The sequence below is a fragment of the Heloderma suspectum genome, chromosome 1 (genome assembly GCF_057233095.1).
Source record: "Heloderma suspectum isolate Gila_16-S chromosome 1, 16-S_ref, whole genome shotgun sequence".
Taxonomy (NCBI): Eukaryota; Metazoa; Chordata; class Lepidosauria; order Squamata; family Helodermatidae; genus Heloderma; species Heloderma suspectum.
The window spans coordinates 230,889,957-230,913,432 of record NC_139458.1 but is presented as its reverse complement, the minus strand read 5'-3'; positions in this window follow the sequence as shown (position 1 = coordinate 230,913,432).

Sequence of the window (23,476 nt, the reverse complement as noted above, 5' to 3'; positions counted from 1 at the left end):
CCAAGTCTCGCCAAACCTAACCCTAATTTGATTCTCAACCCTAATTTCCTCTTTGGACTGAAACATACCGCCGCCCACAGAGTGTACCAAATGTCAGTATGGAAGACATCTTGATGTCCCCCTCAGGCTGATTCACCAAGCTAGGCTTCACCAAGAACCCGTTTCTTACCTAGGAAGCCCAGTTACCCCAACCCTAACCCTAACTTGGGTTTTTACCCTACTTTATTTTGGGAATGAAACATCCCCTCGTCCACGCGGTGTACTAAAAGACAGGAGGCAACCCATCCTGCAGGCCCACTTATCCTATTTCTCCATGCTTGGCTTTTCCGAGGCCCTGGTTCACTCCAGGGAAGCCAAGTCTCCCGAACCCTAACCCTAACCTGAGTCTTAACCCTAATTTACTTGTGCAACTGTCACAAACCCCCATCCACAGGTTGTACTAAAAGACGGCAGGCATACCATTCCTTTGGCCCTCTCAGGCTGTTTCACCATGCTTGGCTTCAGCAACACCCTGTTTCCATTCTGGGAAGCCAAGTCTCCTGACCCCTAACCCTAAGTTGGGTCTGAACCCTAATTTCCTCTTGGGACTGAAACTTGTCCCTGTCCACAAGATGTACTAACAGGCAGTTAGTTAACCACCAATGGCTCACTCAGTCTGTCTGACCAATCTAGGCTTTACCAAGACGCTGGTTCCTTCCTGGGAAGCCTAGTGTCCCCAATCCTAACCCTAATTTGAGTCTCAACCCTAATTTCCTGTTTAGACTGAAACATCGCCCCGTCCTCACGTTGTACTTATAGAGGGTCGGCACCCCTTTCTGATGACCTGCTCAGTTCGTTTCACCAAGCTAGTCTTCCCTAAGAACCTGGTTCCCTCCTCGGAAGCCAAGTCTCCCCAACCCTAACCCTAACTTGGGTTTTTACCCAAATTTTCTAGAGGAACTTTAACATCCCCCAGTCCACGCAGTGTACTAAAAGACAGGAGGGAACACATCCTGTTGGGCCACTCAATCTGTTTCAACATGCTTGGCTTTACAGACGCCCTGGTTCCATCCTGGGAAGCCAAGTCTCGCCAACCCTAACCCTAATTTGAGTCTCAACCCTAATTTCCTCTTTGGACTGAAACATACCGCCGCCCACAGAGTGTACCAAATGTCAGGATGGAAGACATCTTGATGTCCCCCTCAGGCTGATTCACCAAGCTAGGCTTCACCAAGAACCCGTTTCTTACCTAGGAAGCCCAGTTTCCCCAACCCTAACCCTAACTTGGGTTTTTACCCTACTTTATTTTGGGAATGAAACATCCCCTCGTCCACGCAGTGTACAAAAAGACAGGAGGCAACCCATCCTGCAGGCCCACTTATCCTATTTCTCCATGCTTGGCTTTTCCGAGGCCCTGGTTCACTCCAGGGAAGCCAAGTCTCCCAAACCCTAACCCTAACTTGAGTCTTAACCCTAATTTACTTGTGCAACTGTCACAAACCCCCATCCACAGGTTGTACTAAAAGACGGCAGGCATACCATTCCTTTGGCCCTCTCAGGCTGTTTCACCATGCTTGGCTTCAGCAACACCCTGTTTCCATTCTGGGAAGCCAAGTCTCCTGACCCCTAACCCTAAGTTGGGTCTTAACCCTAATTTCCTCTTGGGACTGAAACTTGTCCCTGTCCACAAGCTGTACTAATGGGCAGTATGTTATCCTCCAATGGCTCACTCAGTCTGTTTGACCAATCTAGGCTTTACCAAGACGCTGGTTCCTTCCTGGGAAGCCTATCCTATTTCTCCATGCTTGGCTTTTCCGAGGCCCTGGTTCACTCCAGGGAAGCCAAGTCTCCCCAACCCTAACCCTAATTTGAGTCTCAACCTTTATTTCCTGTTTAGACTGAAACATCGCCCCGTCCTCACATTGTACTAAAAGACGGTCGGCACCCCTTTCTGATGACCTGCTCAGTTCGTTTCACCAAGCTAGTCTTCCCTAAGAACCTGGTTCCCTCCTCGGAAGCCAAGTCTCCCCAACCCTAACCCTAACTTGGGTTTTTACCCAAATTTTCTAGAGGAACTTTAACATCCCCCAGTCCACGCAGTGTACTAAAAGTCAGGAGGGAACAAATCCTGTTGGGCCACTCAATCTGTTTCAACATGCTTGGCTTTACAGATGCCCTGGTTCCATCCTGGGAAGCCAAGTCTCGCCAAACCTAACCCTAATTTGATTCTCAACCCTAATTTCCTCTTTGGACTGAAACATACCGCCGCCCACAGAGTGTACCAAATGTCAGTATGGAAGACATCTTGATGTCCCCCTCAGGCTGATTCACCAAGCTAGGCTTCACCAAGAACCCGTTTCTTACCTAGGAAGCCCAGTTACCCCAACCCTAACCCTAACTTGGGTTTTTACCCTACTTTATTTTGGGAATGAAACATCCCCTCGTCCACGCGGTGTACTAAAAGACAGGAGGCAACCCATCCTGCAGGCCCACTTATCCTATTTCTCCATGCTTGGCTTTTCCGAGGCCCTGGTTCACTCCAGGGAAGCCAAGTCTCCCGAACCCTAACCCTAACTTGAGTCTTAACCCTAATTTACTTGTGCAACTGTCACAAACCCCCATCCACAGGTTGTACTAAAAGACGGCAGGCATACCATTCCTTTGGCCCTCTCAGTCTGTTTCACCATGCTTGGCTTCAGCAACACCCTGTTTCCATTCTGGGAAGCCAAGTCTCCTGACCCCTAACCCTAAGTTGGGTCTGAACCCTAATTTCCTCTTGGGACTGAAACTTGTCCCTGTCCACAAGATGTACTAACAGGCAGTTAGTTAACCACCAATGGCTCACTCAGTCTGTTTGACCAATCTAGGCTTTACCAAGACGCTGGTTCCTTCCTGGGAAGCCTAGTGTCCCCAATCCTAACCCTAATTTGAGTCTCAACCCTAATTTCCTGTTTAGACTGAAACATCGCCCCGTCCTCACGTTGTACTTATAGAGGGTCGGCACCCCTTTCTGATGACCTGCTCAGTTCGTTTCACCAAGCTAGTCTTCCCTAAGAACCTGGTTCCCTCCTCGGAAGCCAAGTCTCCCCAACCCTAACCCTAACTTGGGTTTTTACCCAAATTTTCTAGAGGAACTTTAACATCCCCCAGTCCACGCAGTGTACTAAAAGACAGGAGGGAACACATCCTGTTGGGCCACTCAATCTGTTTCAACATGCTTGGCTTTACAGACGCCCTGGTTCCATCCTGGGAAGCCAAGTCTCGCCAACCCTAACCCTAATTTGAGTCTCAACCCTAATTTCCTCTTTGGACTGAAACATACCGCCGCCCACAGAGTGTACCAATTGTCAGGATGGAAGACATCTTGATGTCCCCCTCAGGCTGATTCACCAAGCTAGGCTTCACCAAGAACCCGTTTCTTACCTAGGAAGCCCAGTTTCCCCAACCCTAACCCTAACTTGGGTTTTTACCCTACTTTATTTTGGGAATGAAACATCCCCTCGTCCACGCAGTGTACGAAAAGACAGGAGGCAACCCATCCTGCAGGCCCACTTATCCTATTTCTCCATGCTTGGCTTTTCCGAGGCCCTGGTTCACTCCAGGGAAGCCAAGTCTCCCGAACCCTAACCCTAACTTGAGTCTTAACCCTAATTTACTTGTGCAACTGTCACAAACCCCCATCCACAGGTTGTACTAAAAGACGGCAGGCATACCATTCCTTTGGCCCTCTCAGGCTGTTTCACCATGCTTGGCTTCAGCAACACCCTGTTTCCATTCTGGGAAGCCAAGTCTCCTGACCCCTAACCCTAAGTTGGGTCTTAACCCTAATTTCCTCTTGGGACTGAAACTTGTCCCTGTCCACAAGCTGTACTAATGGGCAGTATGTTATCCTCCAATGGCTCACTCAGTCTGTTTGACCAATCTAGGCTTTACCAAGACGCTGGTTCCTTCCTGGGAAGCCTATCCTATTTCTCCATGCTTGGCTTTTCCGAGGCCCTGGTTCACTCCAGGGAAGCCAAGTCTCCCCAACCCTAACCCTAATTTGAGTCTCAACCTTTATTTCCTGTTTAGACTGAAACATCGCCCCGTCCTCACATTGTACTAAAAGACGGTCGGCACCCCTTTCTGATGACCTGCTCAGTTCGTTTCACCAAGCTAGTCTTCCCTAAGAACCTGGTTCCCTCCTCGGAAGCCAAGTCTCCCCAACCCTAACCCTAACTTGGGTTTTTACCCAAATTTTCTAGAGGAACTTTAACATCCCCCAGTCCACGCAGTGTACTAAAAGTCAGGAGGGAACAAATCCTGTTGGGCCACTCAATCTGTTTCAACATGCTTGGCTTTACAGATGCCCTGGTTCCATCCTGGGAAGCCAAGTCTCGCCAAACCTAACCCTAATTTGATTCTCAACCCTAATTTCCTCTTTGGACTGAAACATACCGCCGCCCACAGAGTGTACCAAATGTCAGTATGGAAGACATCTTGATGTCCCCCTCAGGCTGATTCACCAAGCTAGGCTTCACCAAGAACCCGTTTCTTACCTAGGAAGCCCAGTTACCCCAACCCTAACCCTAACTTGGGTTTTTACCCTACTTTATTTTGGGAATGAAACATCCCCTCGTCCACGCGGTGTACTAAAAGACAGGAGGCAACCCATCCTGCAGGCCCACTTATCCTATTTCTCCATGCTTGGCTTTTCCGAGGCCCTGGTTCACTCCAGGGAAGCCAAGTCTCCCGAACCCTAACCCTAACTTGAGTCTTAACCCTAATTTACTTGTGCAACTGTCACAAACCCCCATCCACAGGTTGTACTAAAAGACGGCAGGCATACCATTCCTTTGGCCCTCTCAGTCTGTTTCACCATGCTTGGCTTCAGCAACACCCTGTTTCCATTCTGGGAAGCCAAGTCTCCTGACCCCTAACCCTAAGTTGGGTCTGAACCCTAATTTCCTCTTGGGACTGAAACTTGTCCCTGTCCACAAGATGTACTAACAGGCAGTTAGTTAACCACCAATGGCTCACTCAGTCTGTTTGACCAATCTAGGCTTTACCAAGACGCTGGTTCCTTCCTGGGAAGCCTAGTGTCCCCAATCCTAACCCTAATTTGAGTCTCAACCCTAATTTCCTGTTTAGACTGAAACATCGCCCCGTCCTCACGTTGTACTTATAGAGGGTCGGCACCCCTTTCTGATGACCTGCTCAGTTCGTTTCACCAAGCTAGTCTTCCCTAAGAACCTGGTTCCCTCCTCGGAAGCCAAGTCTCCCCAACCCTAACCCTAACTTGGGTTTTTACCCAAATTTTCTAGAGGAACTTTAACATCCCCCAGTCCACGCAGTGTACTAAAAGACAGGAGGGAACACATCCTGTTGGGCCACTCAATCTGTTTCAACATGCTTGGCTTTACAGACGCCCTGGTTCCATCCTGGGAAGCCAAGTCTCGCCAACCCTAACCCTAATTTGAGTCTCAACCCTAATTTCCTCTTTGGACTGAAACATACCGCCGCCCACAGAGTGTACCAATTGTCAGGATGGAAGACATCTTGATGTCCCCCTCAGGCTGATTCACCAAGCTAGGCTTCACCAAGAACCCGTTTCTTACCTAGGAAGCCCAGTTTCCCCAACCCTAACCCTAACTTGGGTTTTTACCCTACTTTATTTTGGGAATGAAACATCCCCTCGTCCACGCAGTGTACGAAAAGACAGGAGGCAACCCATCCTGCAGGCCCACTTATCCTATTTCTCCATGCTTGGCTTTTCCGAGGCCCTGGTTCACTCCAGGGAAGCCAAGTCTCCCGAACCCTAACCCTAACTTGAGTCTTAACCCTAATTTACTTGTGCAACTGTCACAAACCCCCATCCACAGGTTGTACTAAAAGACGGCAGGCATACCATTCCTTTGGCCCTCTCAGGCTGTTTCACCATGCTTGGCTTCAGCAACACCCTGTTTCCATTCTGGGAAGCCAAGTCTCCTGACCCCTAACCCTAAGTTGGGTCTTAACCCTAATTTCCTCTTGGGACTGAAAAATGTCCCTGTCCACAAGCTGTACTAACGGGCAGTATGTTATCCTCCAATGGCTCACTCAGTCTGTTTGACCAATCTAGGCTTTACCAAGACGCTGGTTCCTTCCTGGGAAGCCTAGTGTCCCCAATCCTAACCCTAATTTGAGTCTCAACCCTAATTTCCTGTTTAGACTGAAACATCGCCCCGTCCTCACGTTGTACTTATAGAGGGTCGGCACCCCTTTCTGATGACCTGCTCAGTTCGTTTCACCAAGCTAGTCTTCCCTAAGAACCTGGTTCCCTCCTCGGAAGCCAAGTCTCCCCAACCCTAACCCTAACTTGGGTTTTTACCCAAATTTTCTAGAGGAACTTTAACATCCCCCAGTCCACGCAGTGTACTAAAAGACAGGAGGGAACACATCCTGTTGGGCCACTCAATCTGTTTCAACATGCTTGGCTTTACAGACGCCCTGGTTCCATCCTGGGAAGCCAAGTCTCGCCAACCCTAACCCTAATTTGAGTCTCAACCCTAATTTCCTCTTTGGACTGAAACATACCGCCGCCCACAGAGTGTACCAATTGTCAGGATGGAAGACATCTTGATGTCCCCCTCAGGCTGATTCACCAAGCTAGGCTTCACCAAGAACCCGTTTCTTACCTAGGAAGCCCAGTTTCCCCAACCCTAACCCTAACTTGGGTTTTTACCCTACTTTATTTTGGGAATGAAACATCCCCTCGTCCACGCAGTGTACGAAAAGACAGGAGGCAACCCATCCTGCAGGCCCACTTATCCTATTTCTCCATGCTTGGCTTTTCCGAGGCCCTGGTTCACTCCAGGGAAGCCAAGTCTCCCGAACCCTAACCCTAACTTGAGTCTTAACCCTAATTTACTTGTGCAACTGTCACAAACCCCCATCCACAGGTTGTACTAAAAGACGGCAGGCATACCATTCCTTTGGCCCTCTCAGGCTGTTTCACCATGCTTGGCTTCAGCAACACCCTGTTTCCATTCTGGGAAGCCAAGTCTCCTGACCCCTAACCCTAAGTTGGGTCTGAACCCTAATTTCCTCTTGGGACTGAAACTTGTCCCTGTCCACAAGCTGTACTAATGGGCAGTATGTTATCCTCCAATGGCTCACTCAGTCTGTTTGACCAATCTAGGCTTTACCAAGACGCTGGTTCCTTCCTGGGAAGCCTAGTGTCCCCAATCCTAACCCTAATTTGAGTCTCAACCCTAATTTCCTGTTTAGACTGAAACATCGCCCCGTCCTCACGTTGTACTTATAGAGGGTCGGCACCCCTTTCTGATGACCTGCTCAGTTCGTTTCACCAAGCTAGTCTTCCCTAAGAACCTGGTTCCCTCCTCGGAAGCCAAGTCTCCCCAACCCTAACCCTAACTTGGGTTTTTACCCAAATTTTCTAGAGGAACTTTAACATCCCCCAGTCCACGCAGTGTACTAAAAGACAGGAGGGAACACATCCTGTTGGGCCACTCAATCTGTTTCAACATGCTTGGCTTTACAGACGCCCTGGTTCCATCCTGGGAAGCCAAGTCTCGCCAACCCTAACCCTAATTTGAGTCTCAACCCTAATTTCCTCTTTGGACTGAAACATACCGCCGCCCACAGAGTGTACCAAATGTCAGGATGGAAGACATCTTGATGTCCCCCTCAGGCTGATTCACCAAGCTAGGCTTCACCAAGAACCCGTTTCTTACCTAGGAAGCCCAGTTTCCCCAACCCTAACCCTAACTTGGGTTTTTACCCTACTTTATTTTGGGAATGAAACATCCCCTCGTCCACGCAGTGTACTAAAAGACAGGAGGCAACCCATCCTGCAGGCCCACTTATCCTATTTCTCCATGCTTGGCTTTTCCGAGGCCCTGGTTCACTCCAGGGAAGCCAAGTCTCCCAAACCCTAACCCTAACTTGAGTCTTAACCCTAATTTACTTGTGCAACTGTCACAAACCCCCATCCACAGGTTGTACTAAAAGACGGCAGGCATACCATTCCTTTGGCCCTCTCAGGCTGTTTCACCATGCTTGGCTTCAGCAACACCCTGTTTCCATTCTGGGAAGCCAAGTCTCCTGACCCCTAACCCTAAGTTGGGTCTTAACCCTAATTTCCTCTTGGGACTGAAACTTGTCCCTGTCCACAAGCTGTACTAATGGGCAGTATGTTATCCTCCAATGGCTCACTCAGTCTGTTTGACCAATCTAGGCTTTACCAAGACGCTGGTTCCTTCCTGGGAAGCCTATCCTATTTCTCCATGCTTGGCTTTTCCGAGGCCCTGGTTCACTCCAGGGAAGCCAAGTCTCCCCAACCCTAACCCTAATTTGAGTCTCAACCTTTATTTCCTGTTTAGACTGAAACATCGCCCCGTCCTCACATTGTACTAAAAGACGGTCGGCACCCCTTTCTGATGACCTGCTCAGTTCGTTTCACCAAGCTAGTCTTCCCTAAGAACCTGGTTCCCTCCTCGGAAGCCAAGTCTCCCCAACCCTAACCCTAACTTGGGTTTTTACCCAAATTTTCTAGAGGAACTTTAACATCCCCCAGTCCACGCAGTGTACTAAAAGTCAGGAGGGAACAAATCCTGTTGGGCCACTCAATCTGTTTCAACATGCTTGGCTTTACAGATGCCCTGGTTCCATCCTGGGAAGCCAAGTCTCGCCAAACCTAACCCTAATTTGATTCTCAACCCTAATTTCCTCTTTGGACTGAAACATACCGCCGCCCACAGAGTGTACCAAATGTCAGTATGGAAGACATCTTGATGTCCCCCTCAGGCTGATTCACCAAGCTAGGCTTCACCAAGAACCCGTTTCTTACCTAGGAAGCCCAGTTACCCCAACCCTAACCCTAACTTGGGTTTTTACCCTACTTTATTTTGGGAATGAAACATCCCCTCGTCCACGCGGTGTACTAAAAGACAGGAGGCAACCCATCCTGCAGGCCCACTTATCCTATTTCTCCATGCTTGGCTTTTCCGAGGCCCTGGTTCACTCCAGGGAAGCCAAGTCTCCCGAACCCTAACCCTAACTTGAGTCTTAACCCTAATTTACTTGTGCAACTGTCACAAACCCCCATCCACAGGTTGTACTAAAAGACGGCAGGCATACCATTCCTTTGGCCCTCTCAGGCTGTTTCACCATGCTTGGCTTCAGCAACACCCTGTTTCCATTCTGGGAAGCCAAGTCTCCTGACCCCTAACCCTAAGTTGGGTCTGAACCCTAATTTCCTCTTGGGACTGAAACTTGTCCCTGTCCACAAGATGTACTAACAGGCAGTTAGTTAACCACCAATGGCTCACTCAGTCTGTTTGACCAATCTAGGCTTTACCAAGACGCTGGTTCCTTCCTGGGAAGCCTAGTGTCCCCAATCCTAACCCTAATTTGAGTCTCAACCCTAATTTCCTGTTTAGACTGAAACATCGCCCCGTCCTCACGTTGTACTTATAGAGGGTCGGCACCCCTTTCTGATGACCTGCTCAGTTCGTTTCACCAAGCTAGTCTTCCCTAAGAACCTGGTTCCCTCCTCGGAAGCCAAGTCTCCCCAACCCTAACCCTAACTTGGGTTTTTACCCAAATTTTCTAGAGGAACTTTAACATCCCCCAGTCCACGCAGTGTACTAAAAGACAGGAGGGAACACATCCTGTTGGGCCACTCAATCTGTTTCAACATGCTTGGCTTTACAGACGCCCTGGTTCCATCCTGGGAAGCCAAGTCTCGCCAACCCTAACCCTAATTTGAGTCTCAACCCTAATTTCCTCTTTGGACTGAAACATACCGCCGCCCACAGAGTGTACCAATTGTCAGGATGGAAGACATCTTGATGTCCCCCTCAGGCTGATTCACCAAGCTAGGCTTCACCAAGAACCCGTTTCTTACCTAGGAAGCCCAGTTTCCCCAACCCTAACCCTAACTTGGGTTTTTACCCTACTTTATTTTGGGAATGAAACATCCCCTCGTCCACGCAGTGTACGAAAAGACAGGAGGCAACCCATCCTGCAGGCCCACTTATCCTATTTCTCCATGCTTGGCTTTTCCGAGGCCCTGGTTCACTCCAGGGAAGCCAAGTCTCCCGAACCCTAACCCTAACTTGAGTCTTAACCCTAATTTACTTGTGCAACTGTCACAAACCCCCATCCACAGGTTGTACTAAAAGACGGCAGGCATACCATTCCTTTGGCCCTCTCAGGCTGTTTCACCATGCTTGGCTTCAGCAACACCCTGTTTCCATTCTGGGAAGCCAAGTCTCCTGACCCCTAACCCTCAGTTGGGTCTTAACCCTAATTTCCTCTTGGGACTGAAAAATGTCCCTGTCCACAAGCTGTACTAACGGGCAGTATGTTATCCTCCAATGGCTCACTCAGTCTGTTTGACCAATCTAGGCTTTACCAAGATGCTGGTTCCATCCTGGGAAGCCAAGTCTCGCCAAACCTAACCCTAATTTGATTCTCAACCCTAATTTCCTCTTTGGACTGAAACATACCGCCGCCCACAGAGTGTACCAAATGTCAGTATGGAAGACATCTTGATGTCCCCCTCAGGCTGATTCACCAAGCTAGGCTTCACCAAGAACCCGTTTCTTACCTAGGAAGCCCAGTTTCCCCAACCCTAACCCTAACTTGGGTTTTTACCCTACTTTATTTTGGGAATGAAACATCCCCTCGTCCACGCAGTGTACGAAAAGACAGGAGGCAACCCATCCTGCAGGCCCACTTATCCTATTTCTCCATGCTTGGCTTTTCCGAGGCCCTGGTTCACTCCAGGGAAGCCAAGTCTCCCGAACCCTAACCCTAACTTGAGTCTTAACCCTAATTTACTTGTGCAACTGTCACAAACCCCCATCCACAGGTTGTACTAAAAGACGGCAGGCATACCATTCCTTTGGCCCTCTCAGGCTGTTTCACCATGCTTGGCTTCAGCAACACCCTGTTTCCATTCTGGGAAGCCAAGTCTCCTGACCCCTAACCCTAAGTTGGGTCTGAACCCTAATTTCCTCTTGGGACTGAAACTTGTCCCTGTCCACAAGCTGTACTAATGGGCAGTATGTTATCCTCCAATGGCTCACTCAGTCTGTTTGACCAATCTAGGCTTTACCAAGACGCTGGTTCCTTCCTGGGAAGCCTAGTGTCCCCAATCCTAACCCTAATTTGAGTCTCAACCCTAATTTCCTGTTTAGACTGAAACATCGCCCCGTCCTCACGTTGTACTTATAGAGGGTCGGCACCCCTTTCTGATGACCTGCTCAGTTCGTTTCACCAAGCTAGTCTTCCCTAAGAACCTGGTTCCCTCCTCGGAAGCCAAGTCTCCCCAACCCTAACCCTAACTTGGGTTTTTACCCAAATTTTCTAGAGGAACTTTAACATCCCCCAGTCCACGCAGTGTACTAAAAGACAGGAGGGAACACATCCTGTTGGGCCACTCAATCTGTTTCAACATGCTTGGCTTTACAGACGCCCTGGTTCCATCCTGGGAAGCCAAGTCTCGCCAACCCTAACCCTAATTTGAGTCTCAACCCTAATTTCCTCTTTGGACTGAAACATACCGCCGCCCACAGAGTGTACCAAATGTCAGGATGGAAGACATCTTGATGTCCCCCTCAGGCTGATTCACCAAGCTAGGCTTCACCAAGAACCCGTTTCTTACCTAGGAAGCCCAGTTTCCCCAACCCTAACCCTAACTTGGGTTTTTACCCTACTTTATTTTGGGAATGAAACATCCCCTCGTCCACGCAGTGTACAAAAAGACAGGAGGCAACCCATCCTGCAGGCCCACTTATCCTATTTCTCCATGCTTGGCTTTTCCGAGGCCCTGGTTCACTCCAGGGAAGCCAAGTCTCCCAAACCCTAACCCTAACTTGAGTCTTAACCCTAATTTACTTGTGCAACTGTCACAAACCCCCATCCACAGGTTGTACTAAAAGACGGCAGGCATACCATTCCTTTGGCCCTCTCAGGCTGTTTCACCATGCTTGGCTTCAGCAACACCCTGTTTCCATTCTGGGAAGCCAAGTCTCCTGACCCCTAACCCTAAGTTGGGTCTTAACCCTAATTTCCTCTTGGGACTGAAACTTGTCCCTGTCCACAAGCTGTACTAATGGGCAGTATGTTATCCTCCAATGGCTCACTCAGTCTGTTTGACCAATCTAGGCTTTACCAAGACGCTGGTTCCTTCCTGGGAAGCCTATCCTATTTCTCCATGCTTGGCTTTTCCGAGGCCCTGGTTCACTCCAGGGAAGCCAAGTCTCCCCAACCCTAACCCTAATTTGAGTCTCAACCTTTATTTCCTGTTTAGACTGAAACATCGCCCCGTCCTCACATTGTACTAAAAGACGGTCGGCACCCCTTTCTGATGACCTGCTCAGTTCGTTTCACCAAGCTAGTCTTCCCTAAGAACCTGGTTCCCTCCTCGGAAGCCAAGTCTCCCCAACCCTAACCCTAACTTGGGTTTTTACCCAAATTTTCTAGAGGAACTTTAACATCCCCCAGTCCACGCAGTGTACTAAAAGTCAGGAGGGAACAAATCCTGTTGGGCCACTCAATCTGTTTCAACATGCTTGGCTTTACAGATGCCCTGGTTCCATCCTGGGAAGCCAAGTCTCGCCAAACCTAACCCTAATTTGATTCTCAACCCTAATTTCCTCTTTGGACTGAAACATACCGCCGCCCACAGAGTGTACCAAATGTCAGTATGGAAGACATCTTGATGTCCCCCTCAGGCTGATTCACCAAGCTAGGCTTCACCAAGAACCCGTTTCTTACCTAGGAAGCCCAGTTACCCCAACCCTAACCCTAACTTGGGTTTTTACCCTACTTTATTTTGGGAATGAAACATCCCCTCGTCCACGCGGTGTACTAAAAGACAGGAGGCAACCCATCCTGCAGGCCCACTTATCCTATTTCTCCATGCTTGGCTTTTCCGAGGCCCTGGTTCACTCCAGGGAAGCCAAGTCTCCCGAACCCTAACCCTAACTTGAGTCTTAACCCTAATTTACTTGTGCAACTGTCACAAACCCCCATCCACAGGTTGTACTAAAAGACGGCAGGCATACCATTCCTTTGGCCCTCTCAGTCTGTTTCACCATGCTTGGCTTCAGCAACACCCTGTTTCCATTCTGGGAAGCCAAGTCTCCTGACCCCTAACCCTAAGTTGGGTCTGAACCCTAATTTCCTCTTGGGACTGAAACTTGTCCCTGTCCACAAGATGTACTAACAGGCAGTTAGTTAACCACCAATGGCTCACTCAGTCTGTTTGACCAATCTAGGCTTTACCAAGACGCTGGTTCCTTCCTGGGAAGCCTAGTGTCCCCAATCCTAACCCTAATTTGAGTCTCAACCCTAATTTCCTGTTTAGACTGAAACATCGCCCCGTCCTCACGTTGTACTTATAGAGGGTCGGCACCCCTTTCTGATGACCTGCTCAGTTCGTTTCACCAAGCTAGTCTTCCCTAAGAACCTGGTTCCCTCCTCGGAAGCCAAGTCTCCCCAACCCTAACCCTAACTTGGGTTTTTACCCAAATTTTCTAGAGGAACTTTAACATCCCCCAGTCCACGCAGTGTACTAAAAGACAGGAGGGAACACATCCTGTTGGGCCACTCAATCTGTTTCAACATGCTTGGCTTTACAGACGCCCTGGTTCCATCCTGGGAAGCCAAGTCTCGCCAACCCTAACCCTAATTTGAGTCTCAACCCTAATTTCCTCTTTGGACTGAAACATACCGCCGCCCACAGAGTGTACCAATTGTCAGGATGGAAGACATCTTGATGTCCCCCTCAGGCTGATTCACCAAGCTAGGCTTCACCAAGAACCCGTTTCTTACCTAGGAAGCCCAGTTTCCCCAACCCTAACCCTAACTTGGGTTTTTACCCTACTTTATTTTGGGAATGAAACATCCCCTCGTCCACGCAGTGTACGAAAAGACAGGAGGCAACCCATCCTGCAGGCCCACTTATCCTATTTCTCCATGCTTGGCTTTTCCGAGGCCCTGGTTCACTCCAGGGAAGCCAAGTCTCCCGAACCCTAACCCTAACTTGAGTCTTAACCCTAATTTACTTGTGCAACTGTCACAAACCCCCATCCACAGGTTGTACTAAAAGACGGCAGGCATACCATTCCTTTGGCCCTCTCAGGCTGTTTCACCATGCTTGGCTTCAGCAACACCCTGTTTCCATTCTGGGAAGCCAAGTCTCCTGACCCCTAACCCTAAGTTGGGTCTTAACCCTAATTTCCTCTTGGGACTGAAAAATGTCCCTGTCCACAAGCTGTACTAACGGGCAGTATGTTATCCTCCAATGGCTCACTCAGTCTGTTTGACCAATCTAGGCTTTACCAAGACGCTGGTTCCTTCCTGGGAAGCCTATCCTATTTCTCCATGCTTGGCTTTTCCGAGGCCCTGGTTCACTCCAGGGAAGCCAAGTCTCCCCAACCCTAACCCTAATTTGAGTCTCAACCTTTATTTCCTGTTTAGACTGAAACATCGCCCCGTCCTCACATTGTACTAAAAGACGGTCGGCACCCCTTTCTGATGACCTGCTCAGTTCGTTTCACCAAGCTAGTCTTCCCTAAGAACCTGGTTCCCTCCTCGGAAGCCAAGTCTCCCCAACCCTAACCCTAACTTGGGTTTTTACCCAAATTTTCTAGAGGAACTTTAACATCCCCCAGTCCACGCAGTGTACTAAAAGTCAGGAGGGAACAAATCCTGTTGGGCCACTCAATCTGTTTCAACATGCTTGGCTTTACAGATGCCCTGGTTCCATCCTGGGAAGCCAAGTCTCGCCAAACCAAACCCTAATTTGATTCTCAACCCTAATTTCCTCTTTGGACTGAAACATACCGCCGCCCACAGAGTGTACCAAATGTCAGTATGGAAGACATCTTGATGTCCCCCTCAGGCTGATTCACCAAGCTAGGCTTCACCAAGAACCCGTTTCTTACCTAGGAAGCCCAGTTACCCCAACCCTAACCCTAACTTGGGTTTTTACCCTACTTTATTTTGGGAATGAAACATCCCCTCGTCCACGCGGTGTACTAAAAGACAGGAGGCAACCCATCCTGCAGGCCCACTTATCCTATTTCTCCATGCTTGGCTTTTCCGAGGCCCTGGTTCACTCCAGGGAAGCCAAGTCTCCCGAACCCTAACCCTAACTTGAGTCTTAACCCTAATTTACTTGTGCAACTGTCACAAACCCCCATCCACAGGTTGTACTAAAAGACGGCAGGCATACCATTCCTTTGGCCCTCTCAGGCTGTTTCACCATGCTTGGCTTCAGCAACACCCTGTTTCCATTCTGGGAAGCCAAGTCTCCTGACCCCTAACCCTAAGTTGGGTCTGAACCCTAATTTCCTCTTGGGACTGAAACTTGTCCCTGTCCACAAGATGTACTAACAGGCAGTTAGTTAACCACCAATGGCTCACTCAGTCTGTTTGACCAATCTAGGCTTTACCAAGACGCTGGTTCCTTCCTGGGAAGCCTAGTGTCCCCAATCCTAACCCTAATTTGAGTCTCAACCCTAATTTCCTGTTTAGACTGAAACATCGCCCCGTCCTCACGTTGTACTTATAGAGGGTCGGCACCCCTTTCTGATGACCTGCTCAGTTCGTTTCACCAAGCTAGTCTTCCCTAAGAACCTGGTTCCCTCCTCGGAAGCCAAGTCTCCCCAACCCTAACCCTAACTTGGGTTTTTACCCAAATTTTCTAGAGGAACTTTAACATCCCCCAGTCCACGCAGTGTACTAAAAGACAGGAGGGAACACATCCTGTTGGGCCACTCAATCTGTTTCAACATGCTTGGCTTTACAGACGCCCTGGTTCCATCCTGGGAAGCCAAGTCTCGCCAACCCTAACCCTAATTTGAGTCTCAACCCTAATTTCCTCTTTGGACTGAAACATACCGCCGCCCACAGAGTGTACCAATTGTCAGGATGGAAGACATCTTGATGTCCCCCTCAGGCTGATTCACCAAGCTAGGCTTCACCAAGAACCCGTTTCTTACCTAGGAAGCCCAGTTTCCCCAACCCTAACCCTAACTTGGGTTTTTACCCTACTTTATTTTGGGAATGAAACATCCCCTCGTCCACGCAGTGTACGAAAAGACAGGAGGCAACCCATCCTGCAGGCCCACTTATCCTATTTCTCCATGCTTGGCTTTTCCGAGGCCCTGGTTCACTCCAGGGAAGCCAAGTCTCCCGAACCCTAACCCTAACTTGAGTCTTAACCCTAATTTACTTGTGCAACTGTCACAAACCCCCATCCACAGGTTGTACTAAAAGACGGCAGGCATACCATTCCTTTGGCCCTCTCAGGCTGTTTCACCATGCTTGGCTTCAGCAACACCCTGTTTCCATTCTGGGAAGCCAAGTCTCCTGACCCCTAACCCGCAGTTGGGTCTTAACCCTAATTTCCTCTTGGGACTGAAAAATGTCCCTGTCCACAAGCTGTACTAACGGGCAGTATGTTATCCTCCAATGGCTCACTCAGTCTGTTTGACCAATCTAGGCTTTACCAAGATGCTGGTTCCATCCTGGGAAGCCAAGTCTCGCCAAACCTAACCCTAATTTGATTCTCAACCCTAATTTCCTCTTTGGACTGAAACATACCGCCGCCCACAGAGTGTACCAAATGTCAGTATGGAAGACATCTTGATGTCCCCCTCAGGCTGATTCACCAAGCTAGGCTTCACCAAGAACCCGTTTCTTACCTAGGAAGCCCAGTTACCCCAACCCTAACCCTAACTTGGGTTTTTACCCTACTTTATTTTGGGAATGAAACATCCCCTCGTCCACGCGGTGTACTAAAAGACAGGAGGCAACCCATCCTGCAGGCCCACTTATCCTATTTCTCCATGCTTGGCTTTTCCGAGGCCCTGGTTCACTCCAGGGAAGCCAAGTCTCCCGAACCCTAACCCTAACTTGAGTCTTAACCCTAATTTACTTGTGCAACTGTCACAAACCCCCATCCACAGGTTGTACTAAAAGACGGCAGGCATACCATTCCTTTGGCCCTCTCAGGCTGTTTCACCATGCTTGGCTTCAGCAACACCCTGTTTCCATTCTGGGAAGCCAAGTCTCCTGACCCCTAACCCTAAGTTGGGTCTGAACCCTAATTTCCTCTTGGGACTGAAACTTGTCCCTGTCCACAAGATGTACTAACAGGCAGTTAGTTAACCACCAATGGCTCACTCAGTCTGTTTGACCAATCTAGGCTTTACCAAGACGCTGGTTCCTTCCTGGGAAGCCTAGTGTCCCCAATCCTAACCCTAATTTGAGTCTCAACCCTAATTTCCTGTTTAGACTGAAACATCGCCCCGTCCTCACGTTGTACTTATAGAGGGTCGGCACCCCTTTCTGATGACCTGCTCAGTTCGTTTCACCAAGCTAGTCTTCCCTAAGAACCTGGTTCCCTCCTCGGAAGCCAAGTCTCCCCAACCCTAACCCTAACTTGGGTTTTTACCCAAATTTTCTAGAGGAACTTTAACATCCCCCAGTCCACGCAGTGTACTAAAAGACAGGAGGGAACACATCCTGTTGGGCCACTCAATCTGTTTCAACGTGCTTGGCTTTACAGACGCCCTGGTTCCATCCTGGGAAGCCAAGTCTCGCCAACCCTAACCCTAATTTGAGTCTCAACCCTAATTTCCTCTTTGGACTGAAACATACCGCCGCCCACAGAGTGTACCAATTGTCAGGATGGAAGACATCTTGATGTCCCCCTCAGGCTGATTCACCAAGCTAGGCTTCACCAAGAACCCGTTTCTTACCTAGGAAGCCCAGTTTCCCCAACCCTAACCCTAACTTGGGTTTTTACCCTACTTTATTTTGGGAATGAAACATCCCCTCGTCCACGCAGTGTATGAAAAGACAGGAGGCAACCCATCCTGCAGGCCCACTTATCCTATTTCTCCATGCTTGGCTTTTCCGAGGCCCTGGTTCACTCCAGGGAAGCCAAGTCTCCCGAACCCTAACCCTAACTTGAGTCTTAACCCTAATTTACTTGTGCAACTGTCACAAACCCCCATCCACAGGTTGTACTAAAAGACGGCAGGCATACCATTCCTTTGGCCCTCTCAGGCTGTTTCACCATGCTTGGCTTCAGCAACACCCTGTTTCCATTCTGGGAAGCCAAGTCTCCTGACCCCTAACCCTAAGTTGGGTCTTAACCCTAATTTCCTCTTGGGACTGAAAAATGTCCCTGTCCACAAGCTGTACTAACGGGCAGTATGTTATCCTCCAATGGCTCACTCAGTCTGTTTGACCAATCTAGGCTTTACCAAGATGCTGGTTCCTTCCTGGGAAGCCTAGTGTCCCCAACCCTAACCCTAATTTGAGTCTCAACCCTTATTTCCTGTTTTGACTGAAACATCACCCCGTCCTCACGTTGTACGAAAAGATGGTCGGCACCCCTTTCTGATGACCTGCTCAGTTCGTTTCACCAAGCTAGTCTTCCCTAAGAACCTGGTTCCCTCCTCGGAAGCCAAGTCTCCCCAACCCTAACCCTAACTTGGGTTTTTACCCAAATTTTCTAGAGGAACTTTAACATCCCCCAGTCCACACAGTGTACTAAAAGACAGGAGGGAACAAATCCTGTTGGGCCACTCAATCCGTTTCAACATGCTTGGCTTTACAGACGCCCTGGTTCCATCCTGGGAAGCCAAGTCTCGCCAAACCTAACCCTAATTTGATTCTCAACCCTAATTTCCTCTTTGGACTGAAACATACCGCCGCCCACAGAGTGTACCAAATGTCAGTATGGAAGACATCTTGATGTCCCCCTCAGGCTGATTCACCAAGCTAGGCTTCACCAAGAACCCGTTTCTTACCTAGGAAGCCCAGTTACCCCAACCCTAACCCTAACTTGGGTTTTTACCCTACTTTATTTTGGGAATGAAACATCCCCTCCTCCACGCGGTGTACTAAAAGACAGGAGGCAACCCATCCTGCAGGCCCACTTATCCTATTTCTACATGCTTGGCTTTTCCGAGGCCCTGGTTCACTCCAGGGAAGCCAAGTCTCCCGAACCCTAACCCTAACCTGAGTCTTAACCCTAATTTACTTGTGCAACTGTCACAAACCCCCATCCACAGGTTGTACTAAAAGACGGCAGGCATACCATTCCTTTGGCCCTCTCAGGCTGTTTCACCATGCTTGGCTTCAGCAACACCCTGTTTCCATTCTGGGAAGCCAAGTCTCCTGACCCCTAACCCTAAGTTGGGTCTGAACCCTAATTTCCTCTTGGGACTGAAACTTGTCCCTGTCCACAAGATGTACTAACAGGCAGTTAGTTAACCACCAATGGCTCACTCAGTCTGTCTGACCAATCTAGGCTTTACCAAGACGCTGGTTCCTTCCTGGGAAGCCTAGTGTCCCCAATCCTAACCCTAATTTGAGTCTCAACCCTAATTTCCTGTTTAGACTGAAACATCGCCCCGTCCTCACGTTGTACTTATAGAGGGTCGGCACCCCTTTCTGATGACCTGCTCAGTTCGTTTCACCAAGCTAGTCTTCCCTAAGAACCTGGTTCCCTCCTCGGAAGCCAAGTCTCCCCAACCCTAACCCTAACCCTAACTTGGGTTTTTACCCAAATTTTCTAGAGGAACTTTAACATCCCCCAGTCCACGCAGTGTACTAAAAGACAGGAGGGAACACATCCTGTTGGGCCACTCAATCTGTTTCAACATGCTTGGCTTTACAGACGCCCTGGTTCCATCCTGGGAAGCCAAGTCTCGCCAACCCTAACCCTAATTTGAGTCTCAACCCTAATTTCCTCTTTGGACTGAAACATACCGCCCGCCCACAGAGTGTACCAAATGTCAGGATGGAAGACATCTTGATGTCCCCCTCAGGCTGATTCACCAAGCTAGGCTTCACCAAGAACCCGTTTCTTACCTAGGAAGCCCAGTTTCCCCAACCCTAACCCTAACTTGGGTTTTTACCCTACTTTATTTTGGGAATGAAACATCCCCTCGTCCACGCAGTGTACAAAAAGACAGGAGGCAACCCATCCTGCAGGCCCACTTATCCTATTTCTCCATGCTTGGCTTTTCCGAGGCCCTGGTTCACTCCAGGGAAGCCAAGTCTCCCAAACCCTAACCCTAACTTGAGTCTTAACCCTAATTTACTTGTGCAACTGTCACAAACCCCCATCCACAGGTTGTACTAAAAGACGGCAGGCATACCATTCCTTTGGCCCTCTCAGGCTGTTTCACCATGCTTGGCTTCAGCAACACCCTGTTTCCATTCTGGGAAGCCAAGTCTCCTGACCCCTAACCCTAAGTTGGGTCTTAACCCTAATTTCCTCTTGGGACTGAAACTTGTCCCTGTCCACAAGCTGTACTAATGGGCAGTATGTTATCCTCCAATGGCTCACTCAGTCTGTTTGACCAATCTAGGCTTTACCAAGACGCTGGTTCCTTCCTGGGAAGCCTAGTGTCCCCAACCCTAACCCTAATTTGAGTCTCAACCTTTATTTCCTGTTTAGACTGAAACATCGCCCCGTCCTCACATTGTACTAAAAGACGGTCGGCACCCCTTTCTGATGACCTGCTCAGTTCGTTTCACCAAGCTAGTCTTCCCTAAGAACCTGGTTCCCTCCTCGGAAGCCAAGTCTCCCCAACCCTAACCCTAACTTGGGTTTTTACCCAAATTTTCTAGAGGAACTTTAACATCCCCCAGTCCACGCAGTGTACTAAAAGACAGGAGGGAACAAATCCTGTTGGGCCACTCAATCTGTTTCAACATGCTTGGCTTTACAGATGCCCTGGTTCCATCCTGGGAAGCCAAGTCTCGCCAACCCTAACCCTAATTTGATTCTCAACCCTAATTTCCTCTTTGGACTGAAACATACCGCCGCCCACAGAGTGTACCAAATGTCAGTATGGAAGACATCTTGATGTCCCCCTCAGGCTGATTCACCAAGCTAGGCTTCACCAAGAACCCGTTTCTTACCTAGGAAGCCCAGTTACCCCAACCCTAACCCTAACTTGGGTTTTTACCCTACTTTATTTTGGGAATGAAACATCCCCTCGTCCACGCGGTGTACTAAAAGACAGGAGGCAACCCATCCTGCAGGCCCACTTATCCTATTTCTCCATGCTTGGCTTTTCCGAGGCCCTGGTTCACTCCAGGGAAGCCAAGTCTCCCGAACCCTAACCCTAACTTGAGTCTTAACCCTAATTTACTTGTGCAACTGTCACAAACCCCCATCCACAGGTTGTACTAAAAGACGGCAGGCATACCATTCCTTTGGCCCTCTCAGTCTGTTTCACCATGCTTGGCTTCAGCAACACCCTGTTTCCATTCTGGGAAGCCAAGTCTCCTGACCCCTAACCCTAAGTTGGGTCTGAACCCTAATTTCCTCTTGGGACTGAAACTTGTCCCTGTCCACAAGATGTACTAACAGGCAGTTAGTTAACCACCAATGGCTCACTCAGTCTGTTTGACCAATCTAGGCTTTACCAAGACGCTGGTTCCTTCCTGGGAAGCCTAGTGTCCCCAATCCTAACCCTAATTTGAGTCTCAACCCTAATTTCCTGTTTAGACTGAAACATCGCCCCGTCCTCACGTTGTACTTATAGAGGGTCGGCACCCCTTTCTGATGACCTGCTCAGTTCGTTTCACCAAGCTAGTCTTCCCTAAGAACCTGGTTCCCTCCTCGGAAGCCAAGTCTCCCCAACCCTAACCCTAACTTGGGTTTTTACCCAAATTTTCTAGAGGAACTTTAACATCCCCCAGTCCACGCAGTGTACTAAAAGACAGGAGGGAACACATCCTGTTGGGCCACTCAATCTGTTTCAACATGCTTGGCTTTACAGACGCCCTGGTTCCATCCTGGGAAGCCAAGTCTCGCCAACCCTAACCCTAATTTGAGTCTCAACCCTAATTTCCTCTTTGGACTGAAACATACCGCCGCCCACAGAGTGTACCAATTGTCAGGATGGAAGACATCTTGATGTCCCCCTCAGGCTGATTCACCAAGCTAGGCTTCACCAAGAACCCGTTTCTTACCTAGGAAGCCCAGTTTCCCCAACCCTAACCCTAACTTGGGTTTTTACCCTACTTTATTTTGGGAATGAAACATCCCCTCGTCCACGCAGTGTACGAAAAGACAGGAGGCAACCCATCCTGCAGGCCCACTTATCCTATTTCTCCATGCTTGGCTTTTCCGAGGCCCTGGTTCACTCCAGGGAAGCCAAGTCTCCCGAACCCTAACCCTAACTTGAGTCTTAACCCTAATTTACTTGTGCAACTGTCACAAACCCCCATCCACAGGTTGTACTAAAAGACGGCAGGCATACCATTCCTTTGGCCCTCTCAGGCTGTTTCACCATGCTTGGCTTCAGCAACACCCTGTTTCCATTCTGGGAAGCCAAGTCTCCTGACCCCTAACCCTAAGTTGGGTCTTAACCCTAATTTCCTCTTGGGACTGAAAAATGTCCCTGTCCACAAGCTGTACTAACGGGCAGTATGTTATCCTCCAATGGCTCACTCAGTCTGTTTGACCAATCTAGGCTTTACCAAGACGCTGGTTCCTTCCTGGGAAGCCTATCCTATTTCTCCATGCTTGGCTTTTCCGAGGCCCTGGTTCACTCCAGGGAAGCCAAGTCTCCCCAACCCTAACCCTAATTTGAGTCTCAACCTTTATTTCCTGTTTAGACTGAAACATCGCCCCGTCCTCACATTGTACTAAAAGACGGTCGGCACCCCTTTCTGATGACCTGCTCAGTTCGTTTCACCAAGCTAGTCTTCCCTAAGAACCTGGTTCCCTCCTCGGAAGCCAAGTCTCCCCAACCCTAACCCTAACTTGGGTTTTTACCCAAATTTTCTAGAGGAACTTTAACATCCCCCAGTCCACGCAGTGTACTAAAAGTCAGGAGGGAACAAATCCTGTTGGGCCACTCAATCTGTTTCAACATGCTTGGCTTTACAGATGCCCTGGTTCCATCCTGGGAAGCCAAGTCTCGCCAAACCAAACCCTAATTTGATTCTCAACCCTAATTTCCTCTTTGGACTGAAACATACCGCCGCCCACAGAGTGTACCAAATGTCAGTATGGAAGACATCTTGATGTCCCCCTCAGGCTGATTCACCAAGCTAGGCTTCACCAAGAACCCGTTTCTTACCTAGGAAGCCCAGTTACCCCAACCCTAACCCTAACTTGGGTTTTTACCCTACTTTATTTTGGGAATGAAACATCCCCTCGTCCACGCGGTGTACTAAAAGACAGGAGGCAACCCATCCTGCAGGCCCACTTATCCTATTTCTCCATGCTTGGCTTTTCCGAGGCCCTGGTTCACTCCAGGGAAGCCAAGTCTCCCGAACCCTAACCCTAACTTGAGTCTTAACCCTAATTTACTTGTGCAACTGTCACAAACCCCCATCCACAGGTTGTACTAAAAGACGGCAGGCATACCATTCCTTTGGCCCTCTCAGGCTGTTTCACCATGCTTGGCTTCAGCAACACCCTGTTTCCATTCTGGGAAGCCAAGTCTCCTGA